Source organism: Rhinolophus sinicus, linkage group LG04 (genome assembly GCF_036562045.2).
Source record: "Rhinolophus sinicus isolate RSC01 linkage group LG04, ASM3656204v1, whole genome shotgun sequence".
Lineage (NCBI taxonomy): Eukaryota > Metazoa > Chordata > Mammalia > Chiroptera > Rhinolophidae > Rhinolophus > Rhinolophus sinicus.
In genome coordinates, this window is record NC_133754.1 from 164,073,687 (window position 1) to 164,090,820 (window position 17,134).

Genomic DNA, 17,134 nt, shown 5'->3' on the forward strand with positions numbered 1-17,134 from the left:
GGAATCTCATCCAGACCGTAACTCTAAATAACATCTACTTGTTAATGACTCTAAAATTTATATTTCTAGCCTTGATTTTCTGCCAAAACTCAAATTCCACCTATCCAACTTCCTTGTCAACATCTTCATTCCAATGTCTAAACAAGCATTTCAAACTTCATATTCTGAAACCAAATATTTGGTTTGCCACCTTTCCCTCAAATATGCATCTCCGAGAGTCTTGCCCATGTCTCTGGCCAAAATCTCGGAGTTTCCTTGATTTTTATACCCTATATCCAATCCATCAGCAAATCTTTTTTGAGTCTACTTTCAAAATGTATCTTGAGTTTGACCACTTCTCATCATCTCCATGGCTGCTTCTCTACTTCCAAGCGCTATAATTTTTTGTCAATTTTTTTTCATAACCTCCTAACTTGTAGCCCTATTCCACTCCTGCCTGCCAACCATCTATTCTCCACTCATCAACACTAACTATCCTCGTGGCTTTCTGTTTCATTCAGTACAAAATCCAAAGTGACTACCAGGGCCCATAAGGCCATATGCAACCTGACTCTGCTATCTGTCTGACCTTGTTAATTTCCACTGTCCTCCCCATTACCTAGGTTCCAGACACACTGGTCTCACTGTTGTTCCTGCAAGCCCTAAGAACCCTCCAGAAAGAGCCTTTGCACCTGTTGTCCCCTCAGACTAGAATATTCATTGACTGAACATTTGCAGAGTTAATTTCCTTCGGTTCTTTACTCAAAATCACTGTGTCAGAAAAGACTTTTATGGCTGGCCCAAATATATTTATTTTTTATTTTATAGCTTTTATCAAGATATGCTATGATAATACATTATGTATTTATTGTGATTTCCTCCATTAGAATATAAGCTCTTAAGAGGACAGACACTTGGACTGCTCTGATTACTGCTGATGCCTCAACTCTTCGAACCGTGCCTGACACTTAGTGATTACTTATTAAGTAAACTATGCATTAAGTTTTTCTTGTTTGTTTACTCTTTCTGGGTTATAAGTTCCAGCTCTGTGAGAGCCTACCAAAAAGATTATATACCTAATTAAATGATCACAGAAGCTGTTGATTAACCCCTAATATACTTACTTGATACTTCCACCCAATTGTCCTAGCAGAACTAAACTCAACATGTTGAAATATGTCTTTTTGACTTTACTGTTTCCGTTAGAGCAATGTGGTCCTGTCCATTGTACAAATTTACATATTTAAAGCCTCCTTTCACTTTTTATTCTTCTCCTTTATTGTTAAGTCTTACATCAATACATTCCAAATTTTAAATTATGCCTTCTGAAAGGACTCTTTGCTCTTTCTTTCCATTCCTATAGTTGCCACATAGTTCAGATTTTCTTGTTTGAACTATTTTAGTCACCATCTAGGTATTCTTTTGGTCTGTGCCTCTGAGTTTATTTTTAATCACAGTAACTGACTAATAATCACTGTACATCATAGTACTTGCACTCAAATCTTTAGTGTCTAAAATTATCTAGTTTAGCTGCATTGACCATATAAACTACTGTTCAAATGGGGACACTTTTGAGAGTGAAAAGGGCACTAGTATTAATTACATTGAGACAGCAGGTATGGGCCAGAACTGTCCAGGCAAACTAGGATATATGCTGACCTTGATTTTCACGGGGGATGTTGGGAGCCTACACAGCAATCATGCCTCCCCTCTTTCTGAAAGAAAAGTTATTTTTTTCTGGCATCCACTCCTCCTCGACATGATTTAGTGATACAAACTGAATCATTTTAGCCCACCTGGACATTCCATTCCTTTCATCAGTAATTAATTTAGGAAGGAGCATGTGATCTAATTTTAGCCTGTGACATGTGAGAGAGAGTCTGCTTCAGGGAAAAAGATTTCTGAAAAATATTTGTACATGTTTATAAACACAGTTCTTATTCTTCAGCTATTTGATGTCTTGTCTGCATTTGATACCTGAAACTATAGGAGGCAACTTGTGACCACGAGGCGCCTGGCAGAAAACAAAGCTGACATCCCAGTGTTAGCAGAGAGAAAAATAAAAAGAACTTGATTCTTTGATGATATCATTGAGACACTGAATTAACCAAACCTGGGGTGCGCTGCCTCCAAAAGCAGGGTACTGTTCTGCTTGTGTAGGATAATAAATTTCCCTTGTTATTTAAATAAGCTCAGGCAGAGTTTTCAGTTACTTAACTGCTGAAAGCATTCATGTTTGATGCAAGCTAAATACAAATATTTCTCTCTTTGGCTTTTAAGATTCTTTACCTTACTGTCCTCCCACCCCCATCTGCAACCTATTTCAGTACACTTCACCTTTGAGCCAGACTAGAAGACTATAATCCCTTTTTGGAAATATATTTTGACTTCTCATGACCATATCTTTGTATAGGCTGCCCCTCATTTCAGAAATACCCTTTATTCATTTCAGCGTGCTGAAATCTTTAGGACCCATTTATCTCAGATCTTATATCCTCATGAAGTTTTCCTGGTTCTTACCTTTTTCTTTTTTAAACCCAGTTTGCAATGAGTTCATACTTCTCTCACAACACATTTTGACCCCATCCTATAGTATCATGTACAGTTTTTTGTTTTTTTTTAAAGTTTATTTGTGTGACAATTGTTAGTAAAGTTCCATAGGTTTCAGGTGTACAATTCTGTAATACATCATCTATATGTTACATTCTGTGTTCACCACCCAGATCATGTACAATTCTAAATCTTCCCCCTACCCTTACTCTTCTCTGTATGCTTCAAGCACCTGACACAGGATTTTGCATATGCAGAAACTATTTCCTAAATTGAAATTCTGAAAATATTTCACTATCTGTCACTATTAGTGAGTTAAGTAGTATTTTCTTATAATTTGCAAGGCATCAAACTTAGAATAGTTGGGTTTCTGTTCTCAAATCACTATTTTAAGATAAAGAATAGGGGGAAATTAATAGTTAATGATTAACACATTTTGCTATTGGCAAACACACACTACAAATAATGCAATAATTCTTTTGCACATATCTGCCTTCCGTAACTAGTTGGCCAAAGTGACGATTTTATTGTTAGTGTTTTTCTACAATATATATCAGACAGTTTGAAGAGGTAAATGGATGCTTGCCATATATCATGCCAAATTCTTTATTGAATTAAAAGTAATAGGAGGAAAATACAGAAACATGTATTAATTTCTGGTATGCTTCTTACTTAGATGAAATGCCTCTGATTTAGCATATTAATATTTCAAAAAGACTTGAAATTCTATTCCTCCTATTCCAGTCTCATAGTTTTTTTAAAAAATTACTTTAGCAAGAGAGAGAAAGGGAGGGAAAGGCACAAAAGGCAGGGAGTGCCTAATATATGCCAGATAATATGTTAAAACCTGTGCATACATTTTCTTATTTTATCCTCAGAACAGTCCCATGAGGTAGGCTTTTCTATCTCCAGTTCACTAATGAGAAATCTGAGGCACAGAATTGTGCCAGCAAATAGTTATTAAATGATGGACCCAGGATTTGAATACAGGTATTGGTTACCTACATCCTGGTTGTCTTCACCAAAAGTATAGATAACTTAACATTTGGATTAAAGGTCAAAAGCTATGTTAAGTAATATGAATTTTTAGGATGAAAATTGAGGAACTCACAAGTTAATAGAAGCAGCAAATGCCCATAAGTAATATAAAGAAAAATCCAAGAAGGTCATGAGGAGAGCAGAACGGAAATGCTAAAGTTCTGAATTTAGATTTCTCTAAAGAACTTGGGTGTGGGTAAGTTATTTACAAAGTGAGTATAGAAAGCACAAGTGAGAGTGCAGAGAGTGAGACAAGGAAGAGAAAAACACCAGTAAACCGTGCATTAAAAAATGGATACAATGGGCCACTGAGGCTTAATCCTATTGATACCCTCTGAGAACTTGAGCAAAGTGTGCTTCAAAATTACACCCCCAGGGGATGGGATGCTGAGGTACTTATCTACCCACCCCCATCTCTCTTTGTTGGAGGATTATCCCCAGGGGGTGTTAAATCCCCAGCCTTTCACGGCTTCCTTATGTTTTTATCACTGGCATTGGAGAAAGCCCTAAGGCAGAGAAGCAGAGATGTTAGCACTTGAGGTGACAAATTGTAGGACAGCACATGCACAGGTGCAGTACCTGTCCACAACTCAGGGGAGACAGGTGAGCAACAGTACAGTCAACCACATCAGGGAATGTAAAGGAGAGAAGTCTAAGGAATATTGATGAAATCGGGGCAGGCATCACAGAGGAGACCACATCTGAATGGGCATTGAAGGATGGATCGAATTTAACTCAGTTACGTGTGGTGAGGAAGAGAAGCAGGAAGTAGAGTTGTATTTGGTCAATTTCAATCTACCCTGACCACCTACTTTAATATTGCAAGACATCTGTCCCACCATTCCTTACCATAATTCCAACCTCCCCCTTACTTTATCTACTGATTTTCCATGGCAATTATTAACACACTATGTCATTTACCTATTTGTTATATCTATTGTTTACTAGACAGTACTAGTGAGTAACAGAAGTATTACTCACCTTCACTAGAATATAAGTTTCAGGAGGGCAGGACTGTTTGTTTTGTTCCCAAATGTAACCTAAGCACTGAGAACAGTGTCCAGCACGTCAGAGTTCTTTAATAAATATTTGTTAAATGAAAGAATGAACCTGATCATTCAGCTATTGAGGTACTGGATGGCTGTCTCTAAATTTAATGAAGATGGAGAATCTGAAAAGAGAGGAAGCATGAGAAAAGAATTAATGAATTCCATGTGGGCCCCACTTGAATCTAAGGTACCATGAGACATCGCAGTCAGATTTCAGGAAGGAGAAAGGGCAGGAATTGATGCTTAGTTGGCACTCTGTATTTTTGCTTTTTAACTTGATATTCAGTGTCACACATACATTTGGTGCATTTTCAAGGATCTGTTTCCTCAGGAAATCATCTATATTTATAGTATTAATATACTCTGGAAGACACAATAATCTCACATTTTTCTGGCATCATCTGTCCTCAAGGGCCTCTAGGCTTTTGTGCTGAAAAGTTATTTCTCTTATAGTTTTGCATTTCTTTCTTTAAACTGAGAGCATCTGTCAGAGGAGCTGATTCTGCTTGGCAGTCCCACTCACTCAGTCGTGCCTGTAATGTCATTACTAAACTCAGGAATCTGCTTTCCCTGGGACTCACTCTTCTGCCCTAATATGTCACAGGATTCTCCTCCGACGCTGGGTGGAACTACAAGACACAGTCTTTACATGTGGGCAATGTCCTTTGATTTTGTGTCATAGGCCATCTTATGGGACAGATTATCTATCTTGTAGCTAGCACTGACACAGGCTGGTTCTTGGATGATCAAACGGACAAAATAAAGGTTCATGTGATAGGCAATGTCTGTTTCTGACATTAACTTTGCACCTGCTTCACCCTGACAAAATGAAATTCAGTTACAGACATACGTCAGAGGTACTACAGGTTTGGTTCCAGACCATTGCAAAAGAGTGAATATCACAATAAAGCAAGTCATACAAAATTCATGGTTTCCCAGTGCATGTAAAAGTAATATTTACAATATACTATGGTCTGTAAAGTATGCACTAACACTAGGTCTAAAGACGTGCATACCTTAATTTGAAATTACTTTTTTGCTAAAAAATGCTAACCATCTTCAGCAAGCGATAATCTTTTTGCTGGGGGTGGGCGGGAGGGTCTTCCCTTGATGTTGATGGATGCTGATTAATCAAGGCAGTGGTAGCTGCAGGTTGGAGTGGCTGTGGCAGTTTCTTAGAAGAAGACAACAGTGAAGTTTCCCACGTTGATTGCCTCTTCCTTTCATGAAATATTTCTCTATAGTATGTGATGCTGTTTGATAGCATTTTATCTATTGTAGAACTTCTTTCAAAATTGAAATCAATCCTCTCAAATTCTGCCGCTGCTTTACCAACTAAATTTATATAATATTCTAGCTTCCTTGTTGTCTTTTCAACAATCTTCACAGCATTTTCACAGCATTTTCGCAGCATTTTCGCAGCATTTTCTTGAGATAGTGAATTCTATCTCAAGAAACCACTTTCTTTGCCCATCCACAAGAAGCAACTCCTCATCATTTTATTATGAGATTGTAGCAGTTCAGTCACATTTTCAGGCTCCACTTCTAATTCTAGTTCTCTTGCTATTTGCACCACACCTGCAATTACTTCCTCCACTGATGTCTTGCACCCTTTAAAGTCATCCAGGAGGGTTGGAATCAACTTCTTCCAAACTCTTGTTAATGTTGATATTTTGACATTTCATTCTTCCCATGAATACAATGTTCTTAATGGCATCTAGAATGGTGAATCCTTTCCAGGTTTTCAATTTACTGTGCCCAGATTCATCAGAGGAATCACTATCCTATGGCAGCTCTAGCCTTGCAAAATGTATTTCTTAAGTAATAAGACTTGAAAGTGGAAATTACTCCTTGCTCTATGGGGTGCAGAATAGGTGTTGTGTTAACACACATGGAAACAACATTAATCTCATACATCTCCATCAGAGCTCTTTGGTGACCAGGTACATTGTCAATGAACAGTAATATTTTGAAATGAATCTTTTTTTGTTGGGTAGGGGTCTCAACAGTGGACTTAAAATCTTCAGTAAACCATGTTGTAAACAGATGTGTTGTCATCCAGGTTTTGTTGGTCCATTTATAGAGCACAGGCAGAGTAGATTTAGCATAATTCTTAAGGGACCTAAGATTTTCAGAATGGTAAATGAGCGTTGGCTTCAACTTAAAGTCACCACCTGCATGAGCCCTAACAAGAGAGTCAGGCTGTCCTTTGAAGCTCTGAAGCCAGGCATTGACTTCTCTCTAGCTATGAAAGTCCCAGATGGCATCTTCCATATAACACTGTTTCGTCTACATTGGAAATCTGTTGTTTAGTGTAACCACCCTCATGAATTATCTTAGCTAATTCTTCTGAATAACTTGCTGTTTCACCTTGCACTTTTATGTTATGGAGATGGCTTCTTTCCTTAAACCTCATGAACCAACCTTTGCCAGCTTCAGACTTTCCTTCTGCAGCTTCCTCACCTCTCTCAGTCTTCAGAGTTGAAGAGAGTTAGGGTCCTGTTCTGGATTAGGCTTTGGCTTAAAGGCGATGTTGTGGCTGGTTTGATCTGTACAGACCACTAAAACTGTATCCATATCAGCAGTAAGGCTGCTTCACTTTCTTATCATTGATGTATTCACTGGAGTAGCACTTTCAATTTCCTTTAAGAACTTTTCCTTTGCATCCACAACTTGGCTAACAGTTTGGTTCAAGTTGCCTAGATTTTGGCCTGTCTGAGCTTTTGACACGTCTTCCTCACTACACTTAATAATTTCTAGTTTGTGATTTAAAATGAGAGACATGTGACTCTTCCGTTCACTTGAACACTTAGATGCCATTGTAGGGTTGTTAACTGGTAATTGGCCTAATTTCTATATTACTGTGTCTCAGGGAGTAGGGAGAACAGGGAGAGAGATGGGGAGGAACTGCCCATCAGCGGAGCAGTCAGACACACACATTTATCTATTAAGTCCGCCGTATTTTATGGGCATTGTGGCACCCAAAACAATTGTAAGAGTAACATCAAAGATCACTAATCACAGATCACCACAATGCATATAATAATTATGAAAAAGTTTGAAATACTGCAAGAATTATTAAATGCAACACAGAGACACAAACTAAGCAAATGCTGTTGGAAAAATGGTGCTATAAATTTGCCCGAAACAGGGTTGCCACAAACAATTTGTAAAAAAGAAAAGAAAAAGAAAAACTGCAATATCTGCGATGCACAAAAAAGCAAAGTGCCATAAAATGAGGTATGCCTGCATGTAGATTGCCATAATTTGAAAATTTCTTGTGTTCAACTTTACTTTTGTGTTAATGAGGAAGAAATGGTTTGTTAAGCAAATTAATAGAGGAAAACTATTGTGAACAGAATGCTTAAAGTTTATAAATAATTCAAAAAAGAGATTACTTTCAAGCAAGCCCAAGTACTTTAGAAGTATCATTTACATATAAATACCTACAATGATAGAATAATTACAATTGTTTTTATTTATTAATTTAACCCATTTCTCTAAAACATTCCCTTAAACTACATTTTCATAGTCTATCATCTAGATTCCTTGCAAGTAAAACAAGTGATGATTTTTAATATCCAATAATTAAGATTTGTCACTAATTCTTCTTCCACCCAATTAATGAGGTCTGGCAGCAGTGCATTCGCCACCCATGAAGCAACATTATCAGAATAAAATGTCAAAAGTCCAACGGTAGGCCTCAACATCAAGAAATTCCAGGTTTTATAGAGTTGTTTTAAAAGAAAGTATAAACACTGAGTGGATATTATTTAAGCCAGGCGCTACCAATTTCCCTCATGGACTACACAGTACAGCAGGGACTCATAGCCATATAAAGCAATCCTTTGAAAGAACCCTGTGCCTTTAGATGGTAGAGGAGCAAACGCATAAAAATTTACCATCCCTTGATGACTTTCTCCAAGTGTCTCATTGCTTGACCACTGATGCTTCTATTGCTCATTTCACACAGCAAACTCAGGGTTTTTTAATCCTAATAATTACAATGGCTAAAAGGCACTTCCAATTATGATTCTGTCAAAAGTCCTCCATATTTATTTGCTTAACATGAGGTTGTTTGAAGAAAGAACTTGAAAAACATGTCTTCAGTGTTTGTCCTAGTAATCATTGTGATGCTTTTAGTTTTTGCATTTAACACTATGATATAACTGCATAAACTATTACCCTCTCGTATATATAGACTCAGTGAATGAATTTTTCTACTAAAAAGTTATTCACACCATTTATCTTTGCTCTCATTTTATTTTTTATTCTATAAAGATAATTGTTACAAACTGAAGACACATGGGAAATAGAAAGGCATACTGAAGACAATTACTGACAGGTACACTGGAGTGAAATTAGAGGAATGGACATGGGTCAGACTTACACAGAGCTGATCAGTTGTGTCTATGCCCAAATTAGCTCCATCATCTACTAAAGTACTGAGCAAGGCAATTCCATTGTTTGTGCTTGGCTTAAATTCTCTTTGAAGAGACACTATAATATCACGTCTTCCAGCACCAGGTACCCACAGAATACTTTTGACTCAGGAAAGAGCCACCTTGCCTTCTCTCTTTGATCAGGAAGCAGATTTTCTCATATGAGCCCTACCCTCCAAACACTGTATTTGCCAGAACCAGGTCACATGCTCACTCCTTTACCATCTACTAACATAGGGAAATGTTTAGTGTAGACTACTCATGCATAATTTCCTGAAATTAGCATGCTACCTACCAAATAACATCAGGCATCTTTAAACAAAAGGAGAAAAAGGAGAGTGGATAAGGACCAGGGATAGTAAGCAACCAACATCTGCTACATCCAGAAATTAAGAAATATCAAGATGGTAGCTTTCCTCCAGAATAAAAATAAATAAAAAGAAAGAGAAATAAATGTTTAAATACAATGGTTAAACAGTGACATGCATCTCTTTATTTTTAAGAAGGTTCTTCCAACATTCATTCTGAAAGAGGTTTTTGTATTGCTAAAACATGTGTATTGAATTCCCAGTAATTATATTTGCATAAAAATGTTGAGAAATAGATCCAGATAGTAATATATTTTTAATGTTAAAGCATGGACAGCACCTGCATATACATGGATCTAAGCTCACCTGAACAGACACCACAGTTCATCTGATGGCATACATCCAAGGGTCAGGCATAGTGCATACAAACAAGTATTTGTTTTCCATATGACTAGTCACTCATTTTACATAGTTTTACACTCATTTTACACTCATTTTCAAAACATAACCCACCATATTCTGATTTGTGTTTGCGTGTACTGCTACCATCTGCCTATCTAAGGCAACACAGCAATTATAAAACAACAGTCCATGGTATCCACAGAGAGGATAGATGGAGCCAAAAGAAAAGGGAAGAGAATATCACATCCTTTTACAAATGCAAGTTTCACAATGCATGATCGCTATGGCACATTCTCCATGTCAACAGCCTGTGTAATACGAGGCCAGACAATTAAGTTCGCAGACTCATCCTAGGAAAAGTGCTACATACCTCATTGTTGAGTATCACTTCGAGGTACCCCCTCTTGGGAAGCTGTGCACCAACGCCAGCACCTAGTCTACCCTTCAAATCAATTTTGGAACTCTTTCTGGAATGGCCATCACAGCTCTCGTCGTATTACCCTTGATGTCCTGAATGTCATCAAAATGTCTTTCTTTCAATATTTCCTTTACCTTCGGGTAAAGAAAGAAGTCATTGGGAACCAGATCAGGTAAGTAGGGAGGGTGTTCCAGTACAGTTATTTGTTTACTGGCTAAAAACTCCCTCACAGACAGTGAGTGCGTGTGGGCTGATACATTGTCGTGATGCAAGAGCCATAAATGACTGGAGAAAAGTTCAGATCGTTTTTGGCTTTTTCACACAGCCTTTTCAGCACTTCCACATAGTAAACTTGGTTAACTGTTTGTCCAGTTGGTACAAATTCATAATGAATATTCGCTCTGATACCAAAATGAGGTTAGCAACATCGTTGCAAGAAGTTCCTGAACTTATAGTCATAACTTGCATGTTTTCTTTACTCGTCCCTAAGCTGGAACTCAATTTCTGTTTCTCAGCAATATGCTACCTTGTTAATTATTTTACTTTCATGTAAAGCATTGAACATATTAGACACCTTTGCACATAGATTGTAAATAACAATAAATAACTATTACGCCAAAAGGCTTAAGTTTATTATAGCAAGTTAACAGTATAACCCACAAATGTCCGTTACCCCCAGTCACTTTCTTCATGCACATTCATTTCCCATGAGTCTGTCGTTCTAGAATTTGTGCTGATAATGAGCTTTAGAATATTGATTTTACATGACATAGGGTCACATTTTAAAGCTTTTTATCAAAATAACTGGAGATGTAATCTCAAAATACACCTCATCTATACAGCTGTCTTTAATCTCTGGGGATAAATAGTGACAAATGAGGCCTAGTTTTTGACTTGTTTAGCTGGTGCTGAAACAGAGTGGGTGTTTCAATGGAGCTTTTAAGTGGATAATAGGCATGCAGTGAGCATTCTGAGATACGATAATGAACTCTATGTATGGGTGCAGGACTATATTTTTCACTGTGTTTCTGCACAAGAAAGTATTTGCAATTTATAAAAGAATCAGAAGTCTATTTACGTGGCCACTGGGATGTGTTCTAAATTTCCTTATGCATTTAAATATCCCTATTTTCACACCCACTACAACCATTATTTAGTTTGCAGATTCATTAAACTATATAATGCGTTCTTATTAACTGCCAAAGAAATCATGTCAAATTAGGTGTGGATTTTTATTACTTAAAAAAATAGCACACAATAATGCAACGTGCCCAAAATATTTGAATCACAAAATGGATATGAGGAGAAAAGACTTTGGATAAAACCTTTCATCCAATCCTTCAAATTAATGTATTTAATGTACTCCAATTATAGGAAAGCACTAGCTGTGATTTCAATTTTGGTGTGATAAAAGCAAATCTAGATTCTCTAATTGCTGAAATGTGACACATCACATAAATTACTGCAACCAGAATATAGGAGCCATGGAATCCTGAAAAAGAAGCAGAAACTCTTGTCTTTGCAAATCTCAATGTGGTTAGTATGAAAGTAAGACAAAGTAAGCAGAGGTAAAAGTAAAAGCTATGCCTGGGTGCTCTGGCAATAAAACATTCTGGTTTCCTAACAATCAATTGATTTCCGGCAAATAAGAGAATGTGAAAATACATATACAAGAATCAGGCACTGTATAATGCCTTGTGTTATGTTTCCCATTACACTGGTACCTCGGTTTTCAAACATCTCCTTTGATGAACATTTTGGTTTATGAATGCTGTAAACACAAAAGTAAATGCTCTGGTTTTCGAACACAACTCAGAAGTCAGACATGTCATGCGGCTTCCACTGAGTGCAAGATCCTGAGGCCTAGCTGTCAGCTGTTTTCCAACGTTTCAGAACTTGTGGATTACATTTGAAAACCGAGGTACCACTGTATATGTACCCTACAAAATGTGGGGATATGGCATTATGGAAACAGCATAGACTTTGGTGCAGATAACTCTGGATTTTTGTCCTATGTATGACATTTCCTAGTTATATGATTGTGGGCAGACTAGGTATCATCTTTATTCTCAGTTTCCTTATTATTAATATGTGGCAGAGGGTGTACTTCTGACTCCCCTGATGAGCTGACTTCTATTTATAACTCTATGTGGTCAAGATGTTCTGAAGGGCCCTCTAAATACTAAATAATTAGATACTGTATGCATGAATATACTTGTTAAAGCAGTACTGGACTCATAAGAAATAAAAACATGCAGTCGCCCCTAAAAAAGATTTTAAAGGGAACTAAAACCAAAAGGTTTCATTGCCTCAAGTACAAATTCCAGTATCAGAGCTGCTATCAGAAGAATATGTGTTAGACAAAATACTTGGAAATCAAATCTATCAATACATAAAATATACATAAGATATATAAAAAGGATAAGATATGATGTGCAATTAGGTGACCATATTAACAGACTAAGAAAATCTATATGATTATCTTAATAGATTTAGAAAAAGCTTTTGCCAAACTTCCATATTCAACAACAACAAAAAACTAGGAATAGAAAGGAATTTCCTTAACAAGGTAAAGGACATTAAAAGATAAACCAACAGCTACCATCCTACTTAATGGTGAGAGACTGAATGTTTTGCCTCTAAGACTGGTAAGAAGGCAAGATTGTACTCTCTTATTACCCCTAATCCATATGGAACTATAAGTAATGACTAGTGCAGAAAGGCAAGAAATAGAAATAAAAGGCTGATACCGTGTTTCCCTGAAAATAAAACCTAACCTGAAAATAAGCCCTAGCATGGTTTTTCAGGAGGACAGCCCCTGAACATAAGCCCTAATACGTCTTTTGGAGCAAAACTTAATGTAAGACCCAGTCTTCTTTTCGGGGAAACACGGTAGACTGGATTGGAAAACTATTTTCACAGAAGATTTTCTTGTCTATTTAAAAAATTCCAAAGAAGCTGCAAAAATGGATCTAATAACTGAGTGAGTTTTACAAGATCATAGGATACAAACTACATATATATATATATATATATATATATATATATATATATTTTTTTTTTTTTTTTTTTTTTTTCCCAAAAAAAATACTAGCAATGATGAGACAGGCATAGTATAGATATTCTCATTCCAAAAGGGAGAAATGGGAAGGAAGAAGGGGATGACAGATCCCAAGGAAGCCCAAAACCTAGCAAGGCGAACTCCATTACACCTTAAGTCTTGAAATAACCCTCTTTGGTTTGAGGCTCTGACCTCCAGGCCCTCTGGGGTGGCAACATCACCTCCATGACTTTGGTTGGAAGCCATATGGCTGTTGAGGTGGTGACCCTAATGATCTCTGAGTCATCCATGCAGTCCTTCTCTTTTCTTGAAGGATGGCCCAAATTCACAGCCAAAGAGCTCTATGGCCCAGTCCTGTGTGGTGTAAGAAGTATAACAACCTTCCTTCATTTCGTTCCACGTTCTCCATCTCTTTGGTTGAAGCTGGCAGTGTCCTTGCTGGTATCATCCCGTCTCTGTTCCTGGCCTCTGTTGAGATGCCTGAACAGATCCATGGTTCACACCCACACTTAATCTTATCAAAAGGTCAGTGTGACATACCTTTGGTTTTCTCATTTTTTGTAATATGGACAAGCTGCAAATTTTCTAAATCCCCAGGTTCTGATTCCTTTTTGCTAAATAATTCCGTCTTCAATTTATCTCTCTCCTGTCAAATTTTATTATAAGTAATCGAAAAGAGCAAAGCTGCTTCTTTAATACTTTGTTCAGAAATCTCCTCAGGTCAAAAATCCAATGCATTGCTTGCAAGTTCTGTCTTCAAGAAAACACTAGAACACAAACACAGCTCAGCTAAATTCTTTGCTGCTTTATAACAAGGATTGCCTTTTCTCCGTTGTCTAATAACACATTCCTTACCTCGATCAGAGACCTCATCAGAATGGCCTTTGCCATTCATATTTCTACTAACATTCTTTCTGCATATGATTATTCATTTATTTTTTAAGAAGTTGGAGGCTTTCTCTAAAGGTTTTTTTTTTTCCATTCTGAGCCCTGACCAGAATTGCCTTTAAAAATCCCTTTACAGCAACGTTAGATTTTTCTAGCATGCAGCTCAAAACTCTTCCAGCTTCTACCCATTATCCAGTTCCAAAACCACTTATACATTTTTAGGTATTTGTTACAGTGCAACCCCACTTCTCAGTACCAATTTCTGTCTTAGTTCTGGCTGCCATCATGGGGGCTCTGTTTCCACGAAATCATTCAAGCCTAATTATTACTTGCTAAAGGCCCCACCTCTCAGCAATATCACATTGGGAATTAGGAATTCAACATATGAATTTGGGGAGTATACAAACATTCAATCCAGAGCATTGCCATAGTACCCTACTATAAAATTTATCAAACTGTACTGTTATTGCCTGTTCATTTTTCTGCCTCTCCTATTGAACTGTGGAACAAGATCTTTGCCAGTTTTATGGTGTATTCCATGCATCTAGCACAGTGTCTGTAGACCCCAAATATTTATTGAATGATAGAAGGAATTAATATGTAGAATAGAAATACGCACACAGAGACACACACACGCATACATACATAGGGTGCCAAAAAGTATATACACATTTTAAGAATGAAAAATACTGTATTAAAATTGTAATACTCAATATATACCTATAACAAAATATGAATACAGTCACATTTGACTTCTGTTATTACAAGAGGTGCTCAAAGTGGTTGCCATCAGCATCCAGACACTTCTGATTACAGCGAACTACTGCTTGAGCAACGTTGACCAAAGTGTCTACTTGTATACATTTTTTTCGTACCGCCGGTATATATAGTCAATGTTTATTAATGCCTCTCTCATGGATAGCAAATGCAATTCTATTGTGTCATACATTTCCAGTGAATTTACAGTTACTTGCATTAAGTTACAATTTATCATAAATTTTCCTGGGAAGCAGAGAAAAGAGAAGTTACTATCAGTTTACAGGTAGTATAATTGAAGCTCAAAGTAGATAATATTTCTTTTAGAAATTAGTGCTAGTGTTCAGATCGAAATCTCCTAAAAATCAGCATTCAGCCCATAAAAGTGATTCAAATGCTCGATATTATGATGGTTTCTTCTGTGATGTGGATAGAAAAACAGTTCTATATTCTTATAAGAATTGTATAACTTAATATGGAATGTGAATGATATAATTTGCTATAATAAAATCCATACAGGGATTATTATTGAAAAATAAGTGCTCTCATTTTAAAAAAATAACCCAAAACACATTGAAAGAACCATTTTCCAGAATTTTGTTTCCCTTTTTTCTTGTCCAAGATGTATTGAAATGTTGAAGAACTGATAAATAATTGTTTTATCATTCATTCTAAACTCCACCCAATGAAGACTACACATACATAAGTGCAAGCCTATTTTTTTCATAGTATTTATTTCAGACTCATGTCAGTTTATTTCTTCAAGAATATTTAATTGAATCTATTGAATAAAGGAGGTGAAGCATTTCGAGATAGGAAATTACACTGATATTGGTAAATTCTAAAGAATCAACCTGTAGATTGCCTCCAACTTCTGACACTAGAGTAATTAGTTCCGTTTTATTAATTTCTAATTCTGTTTTCTATGTGAAGCACAAGAAGCATCATATCAATAATGAAAGGGAAGAAAAGGAAAAATCTGTTAAAATTCCACCTTACTAACAAATCCTTTGTTTTCACTTTTTATGTTCTCTTGATCATAAGAAAACAATTTTTTGTGTGTTTGGAAGCACAGAGTACATTTTGGTGTTTTTCACTTGATAATGTGTTATAAACATTTTTACATCCTGCTATTCCTTACAATAATGCTTTTAATAGATATAGTCCACAAATTGATATTCTGTTATTTACTGAACCATTTCTCAGTTCAGACACTAAGCTGCTTTCAGTTTTTCACTATTATAAATAAATTAGCAATGAGTACTTTTGCATGTGCTGTTTCCTTTTTCCTTAAAATAATATAGAGCCTCAACAATAGTAGCAACAGGTTAAAAAACTTGAAAATTTTCAAAGTCTTTGCTATTTTGTTACAATTATACTCTCAGCAGTGTACATTAATATACTAGGTTTCAACACAAACTCACTTGCACATATGTGCTCACTTAATAGTTGTAAAAAGATGCATCTTTGGTTTTAGTTCTTTAATAGTCACATTAAATTTTGTTCCATATGTGATTGTTGGTATGTGGACTCATCCCCTTCCAGACTGCAGCTCCCTGATATAAGGACCCTTAAGACAATGACACAGTTACAAGGGAAGCTGATAATCCTCTGAGGGGAAAATGATCCTACCCCTCTTTTACCCCTTTTCCAATCTGCTGGTTCCTTCTTCAACTATGTCAGATAGGGATTCATATTATCCTTTATTCTTACCCCAAAATCACATCACTGATTTAGTATTTTCTGATGTTGGAACATGATGGATATCATTCTGCATTTCATCTTGTAAAGGAAGTGGGAATACCAGTTGAGATGGGAGGTGGGTAGATGCAAGCTCCGTAATTGCGTAATAGCATAGGTATTTCGCTTTGACATGTAATCTAAGAAATCATGTAAGTAATGAAGAATCCTGCACTGAAGAGCACCACCGAACTTAGCCATAATTGTGTCACTTTAAGGTCACTATTAACACTGATTCTAAGGGGACTTTTTTAATGTATTAAATGTTGACTTTGTAAAAATAGCTGCTATGTATATCTATGCTATATATATATAAGTGCCTATTATGTGCCAGACATTTCCACACACCTTATGTCTAATTTCCGCAACAATCTTATGAAATAGATAGCCATTGTCTCCATTCTGTAAGTTAAGAGACCAAGATTCAGAGAGGTTAAGTATCTCGTCCAGGTTCATGTAGTAAATGGCTTAGCTGAATTTCATACCCACTGTTGTCTCTCTCT